The sequence below is a fragment of the Panthera leo genome, chromosome B1, assembly GCF_018350215.1.
Source record: "Panthera leo isolate Ple1 chromosome B1, P.leo_Ple1_pat1.1, whole genome shotgun sequence".
In the NCBI taxonomy this organism is placed as follows: domain Eukaryota; kingdom Metazoa; phylum Chordata; class Mammalia; order Carnivora; family Felidae; genus Panthera; species Panthera leo.
Genome location: NC_056682.1, coordinates 128,123,462 through 128,147,304, shown reverse-complemented (window position 1 = coordinate 128,147,304; position 23,843 = coordinate 128,123,462). Strand labels below are relative to the sequence as shown.

General features: G+C 33.2%; 1 protein-coding gene across 2 annotated transcripts in view; it reads left to right on the top strand.

Moving 5' to 3' along the window:
- GRID2 (glutamate ionotropic receptor delta type subunit 2) overlaps positions 1-23,843 on the top strand; it is a 1,444,174-nt gene that overhangs the window by 266,181 nt on the left and 1,154,150 nt on the right. The gene's annotated exons all lie outside the window — the stretch shown is intronic.

The following is a 23,843-nucleotide window of genomic DNA, read 5'->3' as shown; positions in this document are numbered from 1 at the left end:
AAATCAGCACATTCTAAAGTACAAAAAAGTAACTTCATTATATATGAATATATACTTTTTTTTTAATCTGGCAAAGTTTGGATTAAAGTTTTCAAAGATTTGTTTTGCTTTGGATCCATTTCTCACAATTAGTGTAATGATCCATTCCTACCTGGAAGGCCTCATTTGTGTGTTCTCTCCTCTGTAAAATGAAATCTCCTTGGAAGGATGAAGTTGAGTTTACTTAGAGTGAAGCCACTGCAGTGAAGAACAACGAAAATTCAGTTTTGGGCTTAACTCTGTAGACTAAAGATAAAATTCTCAGATTTCTTTCAGGTTAGCGGGCAGTGAATGACACTTAAATGATACTGCAATGTTCTAATAATTTCTAGTGCTAATTAGTACAATATAAAATCAGGAGTGAACATAATTATTTTTTTCTCTATTTGAGGATAAGTACCATAACTTTACAACTATCCTAATGGTAGGTATATCGTTAAAGTTAGGCAAACATTGAATTTTACTGTAATTATTTTTACAAATTAATTCCAAACAGTGCTTTGGTCAATTCTAATTTTTTGGCATTGGCTGCTTTATTTCCAGACCTTTACAGGTCAGCCAGATGCTGCCAAGTTCCCATGCCTAATTGTGCCAGATCTGGAGGTGTGTAGGAACACAGACAAGCCATGGTTGTAATGGGAGGAACTCAGGCTTTGGAATCTAATCTTGATTTGCATTTTGGCTCTCTAAATCACAATTTCCTTATCTATAATATCTACCTCATAAAAATTTAAGAAAGATTTAAATAAGTTGTATATGTATGTAAAATAGAGTGCTATAATCATAATAGGACTCACCCATACACACACACATGTTTCTCTTTTCCTATGACATTCTGTTATGGAAAGAGTTTAAAGACTTATATTTATCAATATAGATAATATGAATATTTCATTTGTAATTCTAAATTATCCAGGCCAACTCTCTTTTTTTCTTTGGCACAGAGAATTATGAAGTTGATACAACCGTTTTCTCATGAATTTGAGACTGCCTTATGAATGCCAGTGCCTGTGGAATAAGCCTTATCTGAGTGGTTTTGTAAAGGATTAAATTGTAACCTCTCACTATAACCCCCTGCCTTTCCAGTTTAATGATTAAAAAGAGTAACTTTGTTAGGATTATGTGCTTTAGTTAAGCTTTAGGGAAGTTCTGAAAATGAGAAGCTACAAAGAAATGGAATGAGTTTTCTTTCCTGATAACTAGAATTACTTTTCCCACCTGTACTTGTTTGTGGTATGCTTCAGGAGCTGGTAGGTTTATCACATTTTCTGCCTCAGTAAGGTGTGAGTAATACATAGACTAAAGAATCCCTGGGCTGGAAAATTGATTTTATGCTTACAATGGGTGAAAATTATTAACAAGCCTAATAATACTTGGAGTAATTTTTCTGTAAGAGCTACTATTTTCATTTGCAAAACATAGCAGGGAGAATTATGTATAATTCTAATTTTTCCACCTATCTTGATATATAATTCTATTAGGAACACTGGTACTCCAACTTTAGAATAGTCATATATAGAGACATACACACTTGAATGCTTCTTGGTCTTTATTTGTTAGTGACTGCTTAGGATATTGTCTTTTTATTGTGGATCTTTTTCTTTACCAAATTTTCAACATGTAGCTAATGAGTAAAGCCAGTCAACTCATACAATTTCTGGTTTCAGAGATTTTGTAAAATTAATTATATCCTAAATATAATTGTGTCACATTAGCCAGATATTTTTCATTATCTTCCCTCTGGCTCCAACTTATTCAATTATTCTTACTTCTCTACAGCTTTGCATGAACAGTAGTCTCCAGCTATATGAAATAACTCCTTTCAGTGCACATCTACATTTTTCTATATACTTTTCTTACTTTGTTCCTTTGTCAATTTGTCCTTCTTCTACTCTTGAAATGTGTAATTCTACCTATTTTTCCAGGGCCACTTCAAATGACCTTATTCCACATAATATTCTGTGGTGGACACATGAATTCTGAACCCCTTTAAATCTCTACAATGTTTAATTCAAGTATCACATATAGAATACATTACACTTTATTATGTATTTAAGAATTTGTAGGACTAGTGAAGCTAGAAACTATGTTTGTGGCATTTAATATTTAGGCTTTCTCCTACATGGGAAAAATAAAAATGTAGGAGCTAAGCAAAACTAAATTCATTTCGAAAAAGGCTAATTTTTAAGTAGTTGTGAAAATATCAATTTAATGTAATAGACATCAAATACGAGCATGCACAAATAAACATAAGGTCAAAATTTGATTAAGAAAACACTGTGTCCCTCAAGGGCAGGCTTTTTCATGGGTAAAAAAAGTCATACAATCATTACATTAGTGCATGGCAAGTTGTAATACTTGTAGATTGATAGACTCTTAAAGTATAGTTGGAGCACTTGATGAGAGATGAGAAAGGTAAACTTTGATTTTATGAATGTGTAATTTGAGGTGTAACACTGGGAATTTTATTTGGGCCTATGGATAGAGCTCAGTTTCAGAATATAATTCTGCTCTAAGAGTTCTGAATCCTGCATTTTGTAGCTCACTTACAGTGAGGGGCTCATAAAACCCAAGATAATATAAAGCATTATGTTCTAACTGAAATTGAAGGGGTGATTTATTTAGAAAATTGGTAGAACTCTCTCTCTCTGATCAACAGCTGAAAATATAAGTTTAAGTTCCGAAAGAATCTCTGTCGTTCATAAGGCAATAGAAGCTTTACATGAAAGGCAAGAATAAACACATTTGACATGCAGATGCTTAATTGTGATGTATGTTGTTGTTAAAATAATAAAGACAGACCTTTTGAAATTTCATATCTCTTTATGAAATTTATATTTTGCTGGTATAAATAAATTATTCCAACTTCTGAAATATATAACCTATGTTTTCAGTGTGGTGGTGAGTCTGTTCATGAAAAGAAGGAAAGGTATCTCATGCCAGAATACATTTGGTGTTCTAATAGCAAGTGATGACTGTTAAAATACTGACTTTGGAATTATTAGTTTTTGTATTTGAATCTGACTTTAACTTTGAACTAAAACTGTAGGAATGGTTTTTGAGAAAGAATGTGGTTTTAATAAATTAACTTTTCAGCCACATTTTCGTATTTCAATATATAGTTGTGTTACTTATTACTTTCATGTATTTTGATAATATATTAGGAAATTATTAATCTTATAGGGGTAAATTGGTAAGGGGATACCCTGCAAATGGAGCTTCTTGATAGGAAAAATTCCGAAGCTGGAAAAAAAGTAGACAATATTGTAAAATATGTAAATTAGGGCTGTCAGTAGTGTTTTTCATCCAAAATGATTTTTTTTTCAGTATATATTCTACTTACTGAATTCCTGTTTGCTAGGATCTAGGACCTTTAAATGTTTGCTTACTTTATAATTACAGTTTAAGAAGACCTAACTGTTGTATCTCACAGAACAAAATTTTTAATCATTTTCAAAATCACAGGTTTCCCCCCTTCAATCCACTTAATTTCTTTATTATAGCACTTATGCCATTGTAATGCTGACCATCTATCTACCTTCTTACCTACCTACCTAACGAGAAATTTCTGTAACTAGACGATGTCTTTAAGACTACGAGGTGAGTTCAATTTCTATTACTACTGTTTAATACAGTGTGGATGTCTAGCATAGGAACATAAGCATATGATATTTGTTAAAGAAAGTAGTGTAATTAACCAGTATTTTTCTCCCATGTTGGGTAGGCACAGGACTAGTTGTTCTCAAATACTAGGGCATTAGACATTATTGCTCATATTTTAAAGAATAAAGCTAAACCAGTGTATTAGTTTGCTTTTGCAGTGTAACAAAGTACCACACACTTAGAAGTTTAAAACAATACACATGTATTAGTTCACAGTTCTGTATGTCATAAGTCTGACATGGCGTGGATGGGTTCTCTGCTTAGGATATCACAAAGCTGCAATCAAAATATCAGCTGCGCTGAGTTCTTGTCTGGTTGCTGTAAGGAAGAATCTGCTTCCATGCTCATTCTTATTGTTGACAGAGGTCAGTTTCCTGTGTTTGAATGACAGTATTCATTTTCTTGCTTCCTGATAGCAGGAGGCCTCTCTCAGCTACTAGAAGCTGCCTGCATACACTGCCTTGTTGCCCCATTCATCATCAAGCTAGCAGTGGCATATCTGATTCCTCCCATGTTAGAATCTCTGATTTCTCCCTCTGCTCCCAGCAAGAATAAGCTCTCTGCTGCTAAAGGTTCATGTGATTAGATCAGTCTCACTCAGATAATATGCCTAATTTGATATAAACCGATTCTTGGCGCCTCAATTACATCTGGAAAATCCCTTCACAGTCACACTATGTTAGTATCTGAGTAACTGGCTTAAGTTGCATGTGTCCTAGGAGCCAGGAATCTTTAGGGGCCGTTGTAGAGTTTTGTTTGCCACACTGAACACTGATGAGGAAAAAACAAAAAAGTGTCCAAGTGCTCAAGGTAGAGTAGGTGTTTAATTCAAATCTAAGTACAGTGTTTTATAATCTTTTGGTACATATCACCTTTTATAATGTTTACAATAATAATCAAGCTAAATGTTATAATAATGCATTTTCTAATTTTATGTTGCCTGTTAATATACAGAGTTCTCTAGATTGAACATTCTTAACTTGAGATATTTGCATTTGTTTAAAATTGAGCTGCCCCCTAACCCCACCACATAGTTGAGAATCTACTTACAACTTTTGACTCCCGAAAAACTTTAATAGCCTACTGTTGACTGAAAGCCTACCAATAACATAAAGGAATGATCAACACATATTGTCTATGTTATTTGTGTTATATACTATATTTTTACAATAAAGAAAGCTACAGAAAAGAAAATGTCCTTAAGAAAATCATAAGGAAGATAAAATACATTTACAGTCCTGTAATGTATTTATCAGGAAAGATTTGCTTCTAAATGGACTCCGCATACTTCAAACCTATGTTGTTCAAGAGCTCAACTGTAAATTGGGGTGTTTAAGGAATTAGGAGGAGAGGGAAAAATGTGTTTATTTAACACCTGTTATCTACTCTGTCTATATATTCCATATGCTTACGAAAATGACATGTTTATAGTGTACTCTAGTAGAGTGTATTAAAACTTCTGAAATCAATAGCTAGAAAGCATATTTACTCAATAATTTTAAGCAGTATTGAGGTTATCAGATAATTTACTTTTATAACCAAATATGAAAATGTTCTCTCTAAAGGGAAAATGAAAAGAAAAAAGGTTCGATGTCAATTGTTTCTTGATGTCACCTGAGTGACATTATATATATTTCTTTAGGATATTGTTACAGTCAAGTTATATACATATATGTGTGTGTGTGTGTGTGTGTGTGTGTATGTATATATTCACACATACATATACATATATATGAAACTATATACACATATATTCACACACATATATATACATATATGTGAAAATATATACACATATATATATGAAAATTTATAAAACAACCTTCAAATAGAAGGCATTAGTAGATGTGTATACTTTATCTAATACCCATATAGTCCCTGTATATTAGCTAGCATCTTTGTAAACGGTAGAGGTTCATGTGCCTTTTACTGACTATTCATGGTTCTGAAAGCCTGATAGGTTTCAGTAAACCTTATGGATATGCTTAGCAGCTGGTGTAATTTTTGTGGTGAAGTATCAACTCACTTTAGCAGGGTATGTGTAATGCATCTTAAAATAAAAGTAAAAATTATTCAAAATGTCATGATATCCATACATAGAAAAAAAAGCCAGAAAATTCATATTACCATTAAATTCAATATGGAAATTTTTTGAAGATAGAAAACAATCCAATAAATAGAGTCATTATTCTGCATAGCATATAACTTTCTAATTGCATTTACAGAAATAAAACAAAGTTTGCGAAAAAGCAAAAAGGGGACCAGAAAATTTGTTGATGACATATCCAATGAATACAATTTTGGACAATAGGATCCATGTTAGGCCTGACTGAATCTATTCATTCTCCAGTCAGCAGGGAGCACACCTCCTTCAGAGGCAGAAAAGCCCGAGGAAGTTCCTCACTTTTGCAAACAACATGTAGAGTAAGTTCCTTCACTCTCAACAATCCTTATTGCACATTGAGATATTTTTCTGTAGGATGAGTGAAGAAATTACACTATTATTAAACAATGGTAACTAATTTAACCTATATCCAAGAATAATACAGGTACTATTTTTGTTCATGCTAAAGACGAATAATTGGAAGAAATTCTGTGTAACTGTAAAAACTTGGTACTTCATGATGATGAAAAGTGCCAAAGATAATACAGTTTTGGATACACATTACACAGTTTCATCCAAAGCATGGTCAGTACTGTGTAATGCTGATGCTTAGTTGTGAATGACTGTCACTTACAGTAGTTGGGGTGGGAAACTTGCTGTTAAAAGCTGTTCAGTCTCAGATCCCTATCTCTAAAGTGGTGCATAGTCTAGAGATTTATTTCATTGTGATTAACATTGTACCTCCAGTGTCCTTTTTGTAAGTAGTTACCCTTCAGAAGTTGGAAATGATCACATCTGTGTTTGATTGTTACTAAAGTAGTATGTTTACATTAATTTAAGAAATGGCTCAAATACCACCAAAAAGCTATTTTTTTTCAAATACACTGCAGTTGTCATTAGCAAGCTATATAATGTTGCTGTTTCTGCTTGTTCATTCCTTTGTGATTTTGACACATCCAGGTTCAAAAATTACATATTTTCTTTAATTATAGAGTATGTCTTACTTCCCACAATATAAATATATAAAAAATATGTAATCTATATTGGCTTTCCTTATATCTGAATTAGATGACCTTTAGGAGCTCTTCAGATTATAATCTGATGGATTTCCAGTTTTAACTGAAGTATATTTATAGAAAGTGCTCAACTTGTATTTGCAACTTCTACAGAAAAGTTGCTTGCTTATATTCAGAGCATATTTGAAAATTTATTAAGCATTACAAAACTATGATTAGTTCCGCTTTATTTGTTATATCTTAACTCAAGAAGGACCTTTGGAATTTATTAAGTATTTATACAAATAAATCTCTAATTGCATTTAGGTAAATAAAACAAAAGTTTATTAGGAAAATATGACTCTAGAGCATGAAACTTCTTAAACTATTCTTTTCAAATTTTCACTGCTCTATAGAAGCTATCTACACGATGAATGCAATAGCAAATAGGGCTGAGGTGTGGATCTCTGAACAATAATTTTGACTCAAGACCTTAGTATATGTAGTTTAAATATTTTGTAGAGGTATAATTATACTATTAATATTATGATTTGTGGTAGCTTTTTAAATACTCAATTATATAATTATGTTTTATGTATTACACAAATATTTATTGCCTATTATGCAACAAGTGCCTTTCTTTGCACTAGTGATTATTTTATGAATATAACAGACAACATCCTTTGTCTCATGGAACCTGTATTCTAGAGAGGGGAAGAGAATAAATAATAAATAAAGAGTTAAGATATGTAGACTATCAGATGGTAATATGTACTTTGTCAAAAAATATATCAGGGGTGGAGGAAATGGAGTGGAGGCAGAGTTTAAAATTTTAAATTGGGTGATCAAGGGAGGTCTCACAAAGAAGTTATCATTTGGACAAGGACTTGTAGCAGTTGAGAAAGGCAGCTATGTGTTTGTGTCAAGGGAAGACCATCCCAAGCAGAAGGAAGAACAAGATGAAGATCTCTGACACGGGGAAGTGGGTTGTGTTTTCTAGGAACAACTAGGAGGCTGGGGTAATGATATCAAGGAGAAACAGAATGAGTATGAGGGTCTCTATGAGGGCTCTATAAGCCCCTGGAATGATTTTGATTGTTTCTACAGATGTGCTGAGATGCCATTCTGGCTACCTCTCACATTCCAGCTAGCATTTACAACTTTTGTCTCTTCCAAGTTTTCTGACTTCTTTTTTTTTAATGATTTTTTTTAAATGTTTACTTTTGAGAGAGAGAGAGAGAGAGAGGGAGAGAAAGAGAGAGAGAGAACACATGAGTAGGGCAGGGGCAAAGAGAGAGGGAGACACAGAATCTGAAACAGGTTCTGGGTTCTAAGCTGTCAGTGCAGAGCCTGATGGAGGGCTTGAACCCATGAACTGCAAGATCATGACCTGAGCTGAAGTCGGACGCTTAACCTGAGCCACCCAGGTGGCTCATTTTCTGACTTCTTATGTTAATTCCTCAGATACATACTACTTTACTCTTGTGAAGTTTCTGTTGATTTTGGCAGCAGGAATGAGGAATCTTGTCATCTGGTCAGACTTCGATGTGTAAAATTGTTTTGAAATACAATTAAGAAGTAAAAATTTCAGGGGTGCCTGGGTAGCTATGTTGGTTAAGTGTCCAACTCTTGATTTCAGCTCAGGTCATGATCTAATGGTTGTGAGATGCAGCCCATGCGTCGGGTCCCTCGCTGATAGTGCGGAGCCTGCTTGAGATTCTCCCATTTTCCCTCTCTCTGCCCCTCCTTTGCTTGTGCTGTCTCTATCAAAATAAATAAACATTAAAAAAATAATAATAATGAGGGGCACCTGGGTGGCTCAGTCGGTTAAGTGTCCGACTTCAGCTCAGGTCATGATCTCAAGGTTCGTGAGTTTGAGCCCCGCATCAGGCTCTGTGCTGACAGCTCAGGGCCTGAAGCCTGCTTTGGATTCTGTGTCTCCCTCTCTCTCTGCTCCTCCCCTGCTCACACTCTGTCTCTTTCTCAAAAATAAGTAAAGATTAAAATAATAACAGTAATAATAATGAAAATATAAATCTCTAGTTGAGCAGTGTCCTCAAGAGAAAGCTAAGGTTTATCTAAAGCAACCAGTCTTCCATAAAGGAGTTGAAAATATTAATAGCATGCAGTGATGATGGAATGAGGTGGCCAGAGTGCAAAACAGTATTTGTGCAAAGGTATAGGAGACATTAGTTGAATGAAAAAAAAAATAGGGAGAAAATGAAAAGATGTAATTATAGTTAAAGAAACCTACATTTTGGGCAGCAACCAAAGATGCCAGAAGTTAGAATCATGATGGGATTAGCTAGCCTTACATTCTCATTAAGAATCTCACAGGCTTTCTAAGACCCAGATAGAGTCCTGCAATGAATTTCTTAACCATTTTGGAACAGTTTTAAAATTTTTATTTACAATGGGCTCATTAAAAGATGTCTTACAGCCTCTCACATCTGATTGCTTGAAACTTGGAGAACTGACTTCTTAATAAACCAGAAGATATAAGTGAAAAAGTGTTTTAAATATAGGTAACATAGGTACGGCTATATGAATAATAAGTATCGGTATATGAATTCTTGTAATCATGATTTTTTTCTTATAATCATGTTTAACATTGTGTACCTTTTGTTCAAATTCTGGCTCAAGAAAGTTGTTTTAGATTACTTCACTATTAAATCAGGAATAGTTTTTGAAAACACTGAAAAGTGCATAGAACTCAACATAGCAAACATCCGTCTGTCCACCTACAACCTAGCATTTATACGTATCAATATTGTGTTAACCTATTTTAGAAATTATGTTAAAGGAAAGAAAATTTGTTTACTTTTTTATTGCAAAAGAATCCCTACAATATTTACTTGAAGTTTGACTTAAAGTCTTAAGCAGTAGTAAGTGATCTCTAGGATTCTACTTATGTTTTCTTCATACATTTCATCTGAGGATGTTCATGTATCAGCAAAGCAGTAGAATATTTTTACAAATTGGACTTTTTTTTCATTGTTTGTTTATTTTTTGAGAGAGAGAGAGAGACTGGGGGTAGGAAGAGAGGGAGAGGGTGAGAGAGAGAGAGAGAAACCCAAGCACATTGTGTATCGTCAGCACAGACCCCGATGCAGGGCTCAAACTCACGAACCGTGAGATCACGACCTTAGCTGAAATCAACAGTCGGATGCTTAACTGACTGAGTGACCCAGGTGCCCTGACTTTGAAAAATTTTTTTCTTGTACTCGTGGATAATTGCTTTACATGAAGTGCCGTAAATAAACATTCTTACTGGACATATTTTGACTTTTAAAATCATTTCTCAAGAGGTTAATGAAAGGCCATAGTGTATTCTCTGTCATCTCTTTTAATAGGGCCCACAGCTCATTTGAGTTATCACTTCTTTCCAGCTGCTATTTTATATTCTTTTTCTTCAAAAGAAGAATACTACATATCATGTCATTGAGTCAGACTGTCAAAAGAGATGAATTAAGGACACAGTTTGAAAGCATTCATGGTTGTCTCTTTTTTCAGCACATGTAATTCTGAAAGCAGAATACTTTTTCTCAACAGTGGACGAAGCTTTTGGACATAGAAAGAGTTTATTAGTATAAAAACTATAGGTTTTTGAATATAGAAAGTTCTGTATTCAAGCCCTAGTTCATTTACTTTATAACTTTGTATTTGGTAATTCACCTAACATTGTGATTGGGTAATTTATATCCTCATCTATAATACGAGGATGAAGAGAACTATGTAAACAGGAATTCCAAAGTTTCAAGATATTATTGCTTTCTTAAGAATAAGAATAAGCTATTCTTCAGAATAAACTCAAAGTGGCAAGCATGCATACACAACTTTGGACATATTTGAAAGATTTATTGTCATGCAATAATTTAAAATAGTACTTGAAACTTGATTTCTCTTAAATATTTGACTTGTGTATGGCAAAAACTATGATTATGAAACAGACGTTTATAGATGAGAGAAATTTGGGTCCATTATGCAACCACTTACAACTAACAAATACTTACAAAATATTGTCATCCTTTTAAGGAAACTCATGTCTCACTTACTGGTGGCTAGTCTACAGCTGTAATGGAACTACTGTTTTCTCATTGCTCATGAAATATTTTGTAGAGCAACTCTCAGCAATAGCTGTGTACTGCTCCTTAACGATTTCCTTAGTATGTGAAACAACACAAAATATGACATGTTGGAAAAAAGTTCATACATTCCCCCAAAATTTTTGGTTTCACATTTTAGAATGCTAACATAATAAAAATGATAAAATTACAAGTGAATTCAGAGTTAATAAAAAAAACTATGAAGTTTGAGAATTATGTCAGAAGGGTACCTTTTTCCTACCTGAAATATACCACATGATGCCTTCTTTTCTTTAGAAATAAAGACAATGTTTGACAGTTCTAAAGTACTTAATTTCAAGTGACTTATCTATGAAGACAATGTTTTACATTCTAAAGTGCTTAATTTCAAGTGACTTACCTAAGTCAACTCAGATTGGTAAATTACTTTTTTTATCTAGAAGCAGAGTAATTTTTTTTTACTTTTTATTTACTGTGTAGAAGACAGCTTAAACTAAATTATTTGTGTGCAAAATGAGTTTCACTCTTCAAAGAGCATATAATTCACACTGTTTTTTTCATACAGGTATTTCTTTTACATATGGTTTTACCGTATCAGTTCTCATACTTTCTATGGTAATGGAAGGTGGTATTAAAAGGATCTAGTGAATTGTTACAAAAGGAAAAAAAAAAGTTATATCTGTTCCATCTAATAATATCTGTAAGTCTGCTACCGTCTTACCTTTTTTTTTTTTTTTAAGTGCATCATTTCAGTTTGGGAACCATTTGAATTGCTGTGCAGTGTTTAAAAAGTCTCTTCAGAAACCAATTCTTTCTATTCTTGTCATGGCAGTTAAGTTTGCAATAATAGGACATTGCTTCAAACAAATGTATGGTATGGAGAAAGGGACTGAAATGAGATATGAAATTCTGGATTATAAAAAATTAGAAAATATGGAAAAAATTGAAAAGTTAATCCCATTCTTTTCCATTTTATTTTAGTAGCCAAATACACATAACATAAAACGTATCATGTTAACCATTAAGTATACTGTTGGGTTGTGTTCAATACATTCACAAAGTTGTACTACTATCACCACTCTCTGTTTGCAAAATTCCTTTCGTCTTGTGAAACTGAAATTCTATACCTATTAAGCAAAAACTCTCCAATTCCCTCTTTCGTAGCCCCAGAACTCCAGCATTCTAATTTCTATCTCTATGATATTGACTACTCTCAGTATTTCATATAATGGATTCATCTAGTATTTATTTAATTGCAACTGGCTTATTTCACTTAACATTCTCAAAGCTCATCCATGTTATACCATATGTCAGAATTTCCTTCATTCTTTTTTTTAAGCTTTAATTTTTTTAAGTTAATTCATTTAGAGAGAGAAAAAGAATCCAAGCAGGAGAAGGGCAGAGAGAGAAGGAGAGAAGGAATCACAAGCAGGCTCTGCACTGTCAGTGCAGTATCCGACTTGGGGCTGGATCCCAGGTTCTGTGAGATCATGACCTGAGCCAAAATCAAGAATCGGGCACTTAACCGACTGAGCTACCCAGGCAACCCAGAATTTCCTTCATTCTTATGACTGAATTTCATTGTATGTGTTTACCACATTTTGATTGTTCATTCATGTATCAATAAACGCTTAGGTTGTTTCTATGTTTTAGCTGTTAAGAATAACGCTGCTATGAATATGAGTGTACAAATATCTCTTCAAAATGCTTTTTTCAATTTTTTTGAGTTATATAGTCATAAATGGAAATGTTAAATCCCATGGTAATTCTATGTTTTTTGTTTGTTTGTTTATAGGACTACGATGCTGTTTTCTTTTTTTTTTTTTTTAATTTTTAAATTTATTTTTGACAGAGAGAGAGAGACAGAGCATGAGCGGGGGAGGGGCAGAGAGAGAGGGAGACACAGAATCCGAAACAGGCTCCAGGCTCCGAGCTGTCAGCCCAGGGCCTGACGCGGGGCTCGAACTCACAAACTGTGAGATCATGACCTGAGCCGAAGTCGGATGCTCAGCCGACTGAGCCACCCAGGCGCCCCATACGATGCTGTTTTCTATAGAAGCTGTACCATTTTACATTATCACTAGTGATACAGAAAGGTTTCAGTTTCTCTGCATCTTTGCATGCACTTGTTATTTTCTGGTTATTTTTGATAGTAGCAATTCTAATTATTTTGAGGTGGTATTGAAGTGTACTTTTGATTTGTATTTTCCTAATGATTAGTGATGTTGAGCATTTTTTTTAATGAACTTACTGGGCACTTCTATGTCTACTTTGGAAAAATAACTATTCAAGTTCTTTGTACAGTTTTGAAGCAGATTGTCTGGTTTTTGAGTTTTATGAGTTCTCCCTATATCTGGATATTAACTTCTTATCAGATACATGATTTACAATTAATTTGTGAGTCTCTTGTATATAGTATATAGTTGGATCATTGTTTCTGTTCGTTTGTTTGTTTTTAGCCTTTTTGCCAAATTCTGTCTTTTGATGGGAGAGTTTATAACATTTACATGTGAAATAATTACTGAGGAGGGACTTCTGTCATTTTGCTATTTGTTTTCCTTAAGTCTTAGTAGCTTTATTGTCTTTCATTTCCTGCAGTGCTGTCTTCTTTTTTATTTAGTTGTTTTTTAGTAAGATTTAAAGCTTTACATTTTTACATTTCAACAATTAAATTCCTTTCTCATTTTCTTTTCTTTATATTCCATAACTGTTTTCTTTGTAGTCATCATGGGGATTATACTTAACATCCTAAAGTTATAACAGCCTAATTTGAATTAATACCAGCTAAACTTCAATAACAAGCAAAAACTCTGCTCTTTTATCCCTCTATCCAGCCCTTTTGATTCTTGATGTCACAAAATTGCATTTACATACATTTTGTGCCACAAAACATAAACTAATATTTAAAAAAAATTCTATTAGTCTAAAAAATCTATTAGTCTCTTAAATTATGTAGAAAACAAAATGTGCAGTTACAAACCAAACTTACAATAATGCCAGCTTTAGACTGATAATTATCTTTTTATAAAATATACACTAGTCTCTTAAATCACATAGAAAATTTAAAAATGGAGTTATAAATGATCATTACAACAATGCTGACTTTACTAATTGCCCATTTGGCTTTAGGTATTTACTTAAAGGTATTTATTTACCTTTACCATGATCTTTATTTCTTCATATGGCTTTGAGCCGCTATGATCTTTATTTCTTCATATGGCTTTGAGCCGCTGTGACATGTCCTTTCATTTCAAACTGCAGGACTCCATTGAAAATTTCTTGCAAAGCAGATATAATGCTAATGAACACCCTCAACTTTTGTTTATCTGGGTATATCTTAATTTCTCCCTTAGTTTTGCCTGATGCCTTCTGGCCTCCAAAGTTTCTAATGAGAAGTCTGTTGATAATGTCACTGAGGATCCCTTGTATATGAGTGCCTTCTATATTGTTGTGTTCATGATTTTTCCCTGTGTGTTTGGCTTTTGAGAATTGAATTATGATGTTTCTCAGTGTGAGTCTCTGAGTTCTTCTTTCTTGGAGTTCACTGAGTTTCTTGGATGTTTATATCTGTTTTTTATCAAATTTTGGTCACTTTAAGCTATTATTTCCTCAGTTATCCTCTCTTTTCCTTTGATAATCCCACAATGCATGTGTTGGTCTTCTTGGTGTTGTCCAACAGGACTCTTAAATTCTGTTCACTATTCTTCAGTCATTTTTATTTTTCTTTCTCAGACTTGATAATTTCCATTGTCATATCTTCAAGGTCACTGGTTCTTTCTTCTGCCTGCTCTCTGAGGCCTTCTAGTGAAATTTTTATTTCCATTATTGCACTTTACAGCTCCAGGATTTGTTTTTGGTTTCTCTTTAGGTCTTCAGTACCTTTATTGATATTTCTGTTTGCCCATCTATTGTTTTCTTGACTTTCTCCATATTTTTGTTTAGTTTGTTGATCATCCTTAAGGCAGCTGTTTGAAAATCTTCCTCTAATAGATCTACCAGCAGGTCTTTTTCTGGGATGATGTCTGTTGACTAAGTTTTTTTTCCTTCAAATGGGCCATATTGCCCTGTTTTCTTTGTATAACATATTTTTTTTTGTTGTTGTTATTGTTTAAAACTGGATATTTCAATCTAAAAATAGAGTAAATCTGGAACTCAGATTCTTTTTCCTCATAGTTTACTTTTCTTTGCTTTTGTTTTTATTTATTATCTGTTTTTTAAAAATTTTTGTAGGTTGTTTCTGTGTCAAGGATCAACTTGAAATATAAAGTATTTTCAGTTCTTTTCTCAACCTCCATCTTTTTCTAGACCTGTACATTGACTTTGTAATTTATCTGTGTATATAGCTGCTGTTGAATATCCTGGTTGGTAATGTCTGGCTCCCAAAGGAGAAAAATAGAAAAATGAAGGGGGAAAATAAGAGTACTGGCTCTTTAAATCTTCTGGAAATAACTCCAGCCATGGTGGGGGATGGTGGTTTGCAACAAAGGGAAGGAGTAGAGGGAGAAGAATGCAGCAATGCTGGTTTCCTGTTTCTTTTTCTATACCTCTAAGATCAGAAGCAGAATCAGCCATTTGTGCTACAGCACAGATCCCCTGTATTTAGAGGACAGAATTCTTTTTGTGCACCCTGGCTCCTACAAACTATGTGCTAGGTGCTCCTGGAAAGGCCTACAGCTGCCTGCCAGATGGCTGAGGGGTAGAAGGTGTGTAGCTGGTAACTGTACTAAGGGCTGAAATTGACCAAAATTAACCACAATTTAACCTCTAAGCCTTTCTCTGGAAGATGCAAGTTGCAATCCTTCAATAGATTTCAAACTTCCAAAATAGTTATTACCTCAGACAGAATCTACCAATGCAGTTGTCTAGATAGGGAAATAAATTCCTGATGCTTCCTACTTCACTGTCCTCCCAGAATCCTCTGTAAATAGTGCTATTTTTATAAAGAATTGATTACTGATCTTTCAATGTCTAATACTCTTGTAAAAATTACAAATAATTCTTATTAGAAGAACTGATTGGGGATATATATAGTCCCCAAGCCCCCAGACTTAGATAAAAATGCATAAGCTTTTTAGAGAGGATCTGTGTTCCAACACAAAGTGATTATTTTAAAGATTAGATTCCTATTATTCTCCACATGGATGATCCAGATTATCTTTTCCTTAAGCAGCCTGTATTTCCTTTTGTCCCACAGACTTCTGGAAAGCATACTGCAAAGTCAGATATTCAAGTGAAACTATTATCAGTTCAAATGTGCTTTGGGTTTCTGTATAACTTTACAAACATTCCAAATGAAATATGAATTCAGTGTCATTGGAGAGTTGGCTGAGTAAAAGGCCATATTACAATGAAGAACCCCTTCATGAATTCGACTTAGCTCACACTTTGATGCAATGTTACAACTTAAATTCTAACATAAATGCCCTTGTCTGAAATCTCAAGAGAGAGTCATTGAAATTTTGGCTTTTTAGTCTATGATTTGCTCTTCTCATCTTAAGTCACTTTATCATAATATTTTGGAAAAAAAAGAAAATTTAAAGATATCTGCAATATAAAAATATTTCAGGGGCACTTGGGTGGCTCAGTTGGTTGAGTGTCGGACTTCGGCTCAGGTCATGATCTCACGGTTTGTGAGTTTGAGCCCCGCATCAGGCTCTGTGCTGACAGCTCAGAGCCTGGATCCTGCTTTGGATTCTGTCTCCTTCTCTCTCTGCCCCTCCGCACTTATGCTGTCTCTCTGCCTCTCAAAAATAAATGAATGTAAAAAATTTTTTTTTAAATATTTCAAAATGTATAATATGCCTTCCAGTATTTATGTGTGATCGTTTTAATAATCTGCATTGAATTTTATCTCTTTGCAATTTTTTCTTTCTACATTATATCTAACTCCCTCTGTGATCTTGGCAATATTCTCTTTGAACCTGATTATCTATCTTTAAAACAAGAATGATGCTCACCTATAAACTACATAATTATGGTGGATAAAGTGGAAGTTAATATTATAATGTACTTTGAACTCTAAGAACAAAGTGCTAAGTAAGCATTAGACACTGGGAGATAATGAACCAGTTAGTTTCTATACCTGATCACAATTTGAATATTACAGATCCAAGTAAATTATTAAAGGCCTTTAATACATAAAGTCAATGACTCTGGCATTGTCATTGTTAGGATCATTAGTCACTAAAGTGAAAAAAATATTCTAAGTCTTTAAGAAATGAAAGGCTAGAGATTTGTTATGAACCCTGCATTTAGGAACATATCAAAGTGCATACGTTACTGGAACCCACTTAACATTACTCTAAAGTAACTACGAAAATTTTCATTTAACCTAATCTTTAGAAATTTACCCCAATTTAATTTCTTGTATGTATGAGGTTATTAAAAAAGAAAAATTAAACATAAAGTTTGAGAAAAAATTGTGTAAATACTTTAGCTAAACTACTCTTTAAATAGTATAGTTTAAATCGTTGTGCTAAATATTGTACCTATAAAAATTATGCAAAATACTATTTGAATACTTTTGTATGCTAGTCATCATTAATAAAAAATTCTCCCAACAGGGGCACCTGGTTAAGCATCTGACTTGGTTTCAACTCAAGTCATGATCTCAAGGTTCATAAGCTCAAGACCCACGTTGGGCTGTGTGCTTCCAGTGCAGAGTCTGCTTGAGATTCTCTCTCTCTCTCCCCCCACTTCTCTGCCCCTACCCTACCTTCTCTCTCTTTCTCTCTCTCAACAAATAAATAAACTTAAAAAAATTATCCAAAAAAATATTAAAACCTATTTCAGAATTTTAACTTACAAATAAAATTTCATTGTGATAGTTATAAAAACAAAAATGTTCCTATCACTTGGTAATATAGAAATTTATGATAATGAATATATTGCCATATATAAACCTGTAGTTTTTTTTAGGAAGGTGTTGAAACTGAGAACTGTGAATTCTGTCAGTCATCACTTGCTTTGGGTCTCGGGAAGATTACTTAATCTAAGCCTCATTTTCCGTCAATACTTTTTCATCAAAACTAAATGATATAATCCCAGTTAACCACTTAGTACAGTGCTTATTACTAACACATGTTAATTGAGTTCAGTGTTATTATTTCAATTATTATAAACTTGACAGAAACACAGCAGAGTAAAATTGCCTCTGATTCAGAATAATATTTGCTAATTGTCATGAATTTGGTGTATATCCAGTACTTCCTTTCCAACAGTAGGAGTTATTGTTTCCGTTTACTTTCTTAGAGTGTGAAGGGTAAGATAGGGTGAGCTGGGGAAAATACACCTCTTGGTAAAAGGAGAAAGGTTCTAAAAACCCTGTGCATGACTATCAAGACATTAGCATAGAACATATGAGGAAATTTTCTATTGAATAAGGGGCTGCAGACCACATTTGTAATACAGAATTAATTCGTGGAGGATATCTCAATGTAATTATTATTGTCTGGGAAAATAGCTTTATATGTACATATACACATGCACACACACACACACACACACACACACACACTTACACACACTACCTTCATTGTAACAGTATCCCACTGAAATGGTAGCCTATATGCTCAAGTAAAGATGCCAGATGGTATAGAAAATGTTTATTTCATTTGGTCACAATTCTGGTAATTTTTCTTGTTGTTGAGTAGAATGTTTGACCTTGTTTCTTCCAACTGAGAGCGATATAAGTGGAGGGTGAAAAAAAGGAGAAATCTGATTTTTGAGGTATTTATAATGTCTTTGATTATTTGTGCTCCTTTTGAAATGTATGTACAGTCTCCACTGACCTATTGGGGATACCATTAGTAGATGTAAGCAAAGTTAAAGATCTTTTCTTAAAAAAATGTCTATTTATTGAGAGAGAAGGAAAACCCATGCGTGTGAGTGGGGGAAGGGAGGTAGAGGGAGAGAGAGAACCCCAAGCAGACTCTGTGCTACCAGGACAGAGCCCAATGCAGGGCTGGATCCCACAACCCTGGGATCATGACCTGAGCTGAAATCAAGAGTAAGACACTTAACCAACTGAACCACCCAGATGTCCCTAAAGATCTCTTATGTGGATATCTGCACAACATACAACTATGTGTATGCAGAGTGTATTATTAGACTTAAAAAAAAAAGCCTTGTGAATAGTAGCATCTAAAACAGTGAAGATTTATGATGAATTAGTAATTCTGAATAGCTCTGCAGAACTGTAAATTCTACTGTGACCAATAAATTGTCCCAAAACAGAGAATTTTGCTTTTTATCTTTATTTAACTTCCTAAGTTAAATTGTTGATGCCTCTAGGGCAAATCCAATGTATTTTATGTAAAAATATTCCTATGTTCAAGTTTTGCTCTCATTCTTCAATTTTTAATACTTCAGGGCTTATAGTAAATGAATGTGATATGTTAATCACCAGATGTAATACTAGTAATTGAATGTATATATACAATTATATATACATACATATATTTGACATTGTGTATATGTACATGTTAATACATACAGACATATATCTGACATTGTGTGTATGTATATGTTTTTCAGAAAGTAAATGCTTGAAACGAAATAAAAAAGCATGATATGGAAGAAATAGCTTCAAACTTGAAACCAGAAAAACTAAATTCCTGTTTTCATCCCATCTAACTTTTTGCTGTGTAATTTTGTTCAAATCACTTAAAATATTTTCACTACATTTTCTGAAGAAGTGGAATTTGTGTGTACCATCTCTAATTTTTTTTTCAACTGTGAGTCTATGAAATCTCAGTGTGCACTTCTATGGTCATCTTATCAAGGCATCTTAATTTTGCTATGGTCTGATTCAACATGTAATAGATTTCAGCTGTTTTATCAGCAAATTATTTCTTAAGAAACAATGAGGCTTGACTTTGAAGATTATCTCTGTGTTGATTATTTAATGGGTGGATGGGTAGTTGCATGAATGTATGGAAAGAAAAAAAGAGAAGAGGAAAAAATGTACAAATAGAGAAACCAAGAGAATCTATTCTGTTGCTTCAGAGAAAAATAAAAATTCATTTCATAAAGCACCTTTGAAAAATTTATTCTTTTTTTAAACTACATAACATAAAGAATTTATATTTATTAGGCAAAATAAATAAGTGAAGATTTTAAACTTCATAATTGAAAAAAGAGGAGCCATCTCTGATTTTACTTACAATTCTGATATTTTAGGCAATTATTTCATACATATTTTTTATATACTACAGTTTTAAATCTAAATTGATCATGTAAGGATAATGTAGATACATTAATACTTGTTTTCAATTTTTAGAATCATTTATTTTAAAATTATTTGGTATGCTAGTTATATAAAATGTGATATATAAATCTTCCAATAATTCTACTGATTCTATAGAAAATTCCTTCAAGACATGTATCAAATCATTTCTCAATATTTTTGAGGAAATTCTGAGCTAGATGAAGATATTTTCTTTCCTCCATTATCAGCTAAACAATGTTTCCTCCACTTGCCTCATATAGGTATAAGGAAAAATAATTAAATATTGAAACTAAAAATATAAGTGTATGCTTAATACCTTGCTGAATAATTTGGATATTCTGGAGTCACAATAATGTCCATGAAAATAAATTCACATGCAAGTACATTAGCAAGTCTACTTTTGTTTTGACTTAGAGTTAGTTGTAAGTCATATTTTTCTTCTGTCTTTGAATCTAAGTCTCTTATTTTACAATATTATGTCTAACTAAACATAAAGGAAGGTTAATATGTTACTGTTTCTTGAACATCTAATATATCCAGGTTCCCTTTTACATACTCAAAGTATACAAATAGTTTCTGTGACCCATGAAATTATATTTTGCTAATGAGACAAAACATACATACATCCATGATGGAGGCAACACCATGAATAAAGACATGAAGGTAAAAATACTTCTAAGCTTAATGTTGCTTAAGCATCTAATGTTTTTGAGAATTACTGAGTTGGTCAGATTAGTAACTTCTTATAAAGGTTTTATTACCAGGCATATTTGCAAATATGAATCTGTGTAAAATGATTTTATGGCATAAAATACTGACTTGTACAGATCGCCCTTCACAACAAGTAAAAAAAATGATATAAGCATATTTTTAACATTATTATAAATGATTATTCTTTACTTTCTAAGATATAAGAAGACAAGTAAACATAATGTTTGTATTTAAAAACATGTATGTGTTCTTGCCCGTATATGTCATTCTTTTGTATAAGGATCAGTAAAGCCCTTTTCCCCCTCAAAGAAGGAACATATCATAATTAATCCCTAAGAATGGAAATGACTGATTACAAATTTTAGGAGGTGTTCATAGTCTGCTTTATTGCTTGGTTGTTCTTCCTTCCAGTTTGACCAATGTGAAGTTGCTCAAACTGTATGTATGTGCATGCGTGTGTAAGTAGTGGAAGAATTATTTCATCTTGACAATAAGTTGAATATTCTTTTTACCTCAAGGTTGTAAATTAAAACTGACAAAAAAAAAAGGCTAATAGAAGTTGCTGGGGAAAAACTAGATGCTGGGTCATCATGATAACAGTATAGTTATGAATGTTGCATTCAAGGAACCTTAAAATTTTTTAAAAAAGTAAATCTAAGATGTTTGAGATTGGATTACACTGATAATGTGTGTGTTTTGATACCAAGGTTAAAGACATGGAATTGCTGTACTCTTGCAAGTACATGAAATAAGTAAGAACCATCTTTCATGAGATTCTACATGTGGAACTCACTGGGCTGTTTTCAGAATACTTGTGTTTAATACAAAATGCTGCATGTACTCTTTGGTAAAAAGATGAGATTTTATAGCTGAAGAAAAAGAGTAAATAAATAACTGGATTTGAAATGTTGCTAGGATTTCCTGTTCTTTGGTTATGCTGTGTGCAGTAAGATGAAACGTTTCTTCTGTGTACTTTTTGCTGTTTGCAGAAAGATGAACTGCTTGTTTTATGCATTGCCTTTCAGTGTATCTTAATTCAGCACGGAATTGACTAATTTGCTATCATTTCTGTGGGTTTCTGCCATTTATTAAGCCAGGCTTAATATTTAAGGCAGTCTTCAGTGTTCTGTCAGGTAACAGTAAAATGCTCCCATTAAAATGTGTTACCAATACTTGGCAGAAGTCAGTAATATTACCCACTTTAAAACAAGGTTGATTAGAAACTCTTCTTTTAAAAGACCCATTTAGAATCCATGACAAGGTGAAGTGTCTTTATATAAACAGACATCACTTGTTTGTGAGTAGCCATTTAGACTATCTGCTTTAAAATGAATTGGATATTTCAGCTCCAATTATATAGTACATTTATATCACACTTTCTAACAAACTGTTAAAGAAATTTGTGTATCTGAGTCTGATCATATTAAATTTTCAATGTGATGATTAATCTAGATTCTCATAACAATTATCACAGATTAAAATGAGTCTTCTGAATGATGTTTAAAATCAGCAAGATAAATCTAAAATTTATTGCCTAAATAATTTCACAGAAATAATTTCTAAAGTAGATTTCAATCTGATTCAGAAATTATAGGCTAGGTCAAAGGCTAACATCTATAATGTTTATTATGCTTGATTATATTAATAAAATATTAATATTCTGGGTAATATATATTATATATATAATTAGTGAGTACTTTATGTATCAATTAAAAAAATCTTCATTCTTTGTCATACTCTTAGCATGTATTTAGAATATATTTTAGGAGGTAGAAAGCAAGGGTTTGAAGAGGCTGATAAAAGTTAGCACAATCCATGCAAATGTAAAAGAGCAGTGACAAGAGAAAGCTAGGTTCACACAAAAAGCCTGTTAGACACTCTGCCTTCTCTGGTGAAAATTAATAATTTCCACCCCATCATGAGGCCACTTAAGGTGAAGACAGCAAAAGTAACCTGCCACACTTGTCAGAAATGGACATAGTTTCAGACTTGCTTTATCATGTATTGAGTCTAATAATGCATGTTTAATATCATGATCTGTCTTTTACTAGAAGGTTTTTGGCTTTAGTCACAAATGCATAAAATCAACAGGAGTAGCTGATGTAAAATGTCTGTTTCTGTATGTTTCTATATATACATATGTGTGTATGTGTGTATGTATATAAACATGTATATGCATGTTTGTGTCCTTATAGTCTGTGTTTATCTCTCTGTATGTGTGTATATAAAACCCATATTGTGTTTACATATGGGAAAAAGACATTTTAATATACATAATTTTATTGATGTATTTACATACTACAAGAAATATTATTTGGATATGTATGTGGATATGTATGTGTAGTCATTCCTTTATCACGTTATTGATCCTGAGGTGTATGTCTTTTTTTTTCCCAGGGGGAAATTCATTTAGTTCACTCAAAAAGGCAAAAAGTACATTGGCCCAATATTTATAATTTCAAAATAAACAATTTAAAAATATGCTCCTAGCACTAACAGGATCACAATGAATAAAAATAAAGGATGCATAGCCAGATGGGAAAGAATCTCCCAGATTTGTAGGAAGGTCAGGATCCTCATAAAAATACTTTTATTTCTTAGGGGTATAATCCTAAAAGGCAGTATCCCATTGTGACTTAGAGCAAAGACATTGGAGTCAAGCAGTCAAGGACTCTACTCTGGCCCTTATTCCTTTGGCGTATTCCTTGCACTGAAACTTAATTTTCATAACTCTATGTGTGTGTGACAGTATACATACCACATAATTATTTTAAGGATTAAATGAGATTCTGTAATATAGAAAAATATTAATAGAAAATGTTAAGCACTGTTTGTATTACAGTAATTAAAAATAAAATGGGAGCACCTCGGTGGCTCAGTCAGTTAGGCATCAGACTTTGGCTCAGTTAATGATCTTGCCATTCATGAGTCCCAGCCCCCAATCGGGACTCTCTGCTGTCAGCACAGAGCCTGCTTCCAAGCCTCTGTCCCCCTCTCTCTATCCCTTCCCCACTCAC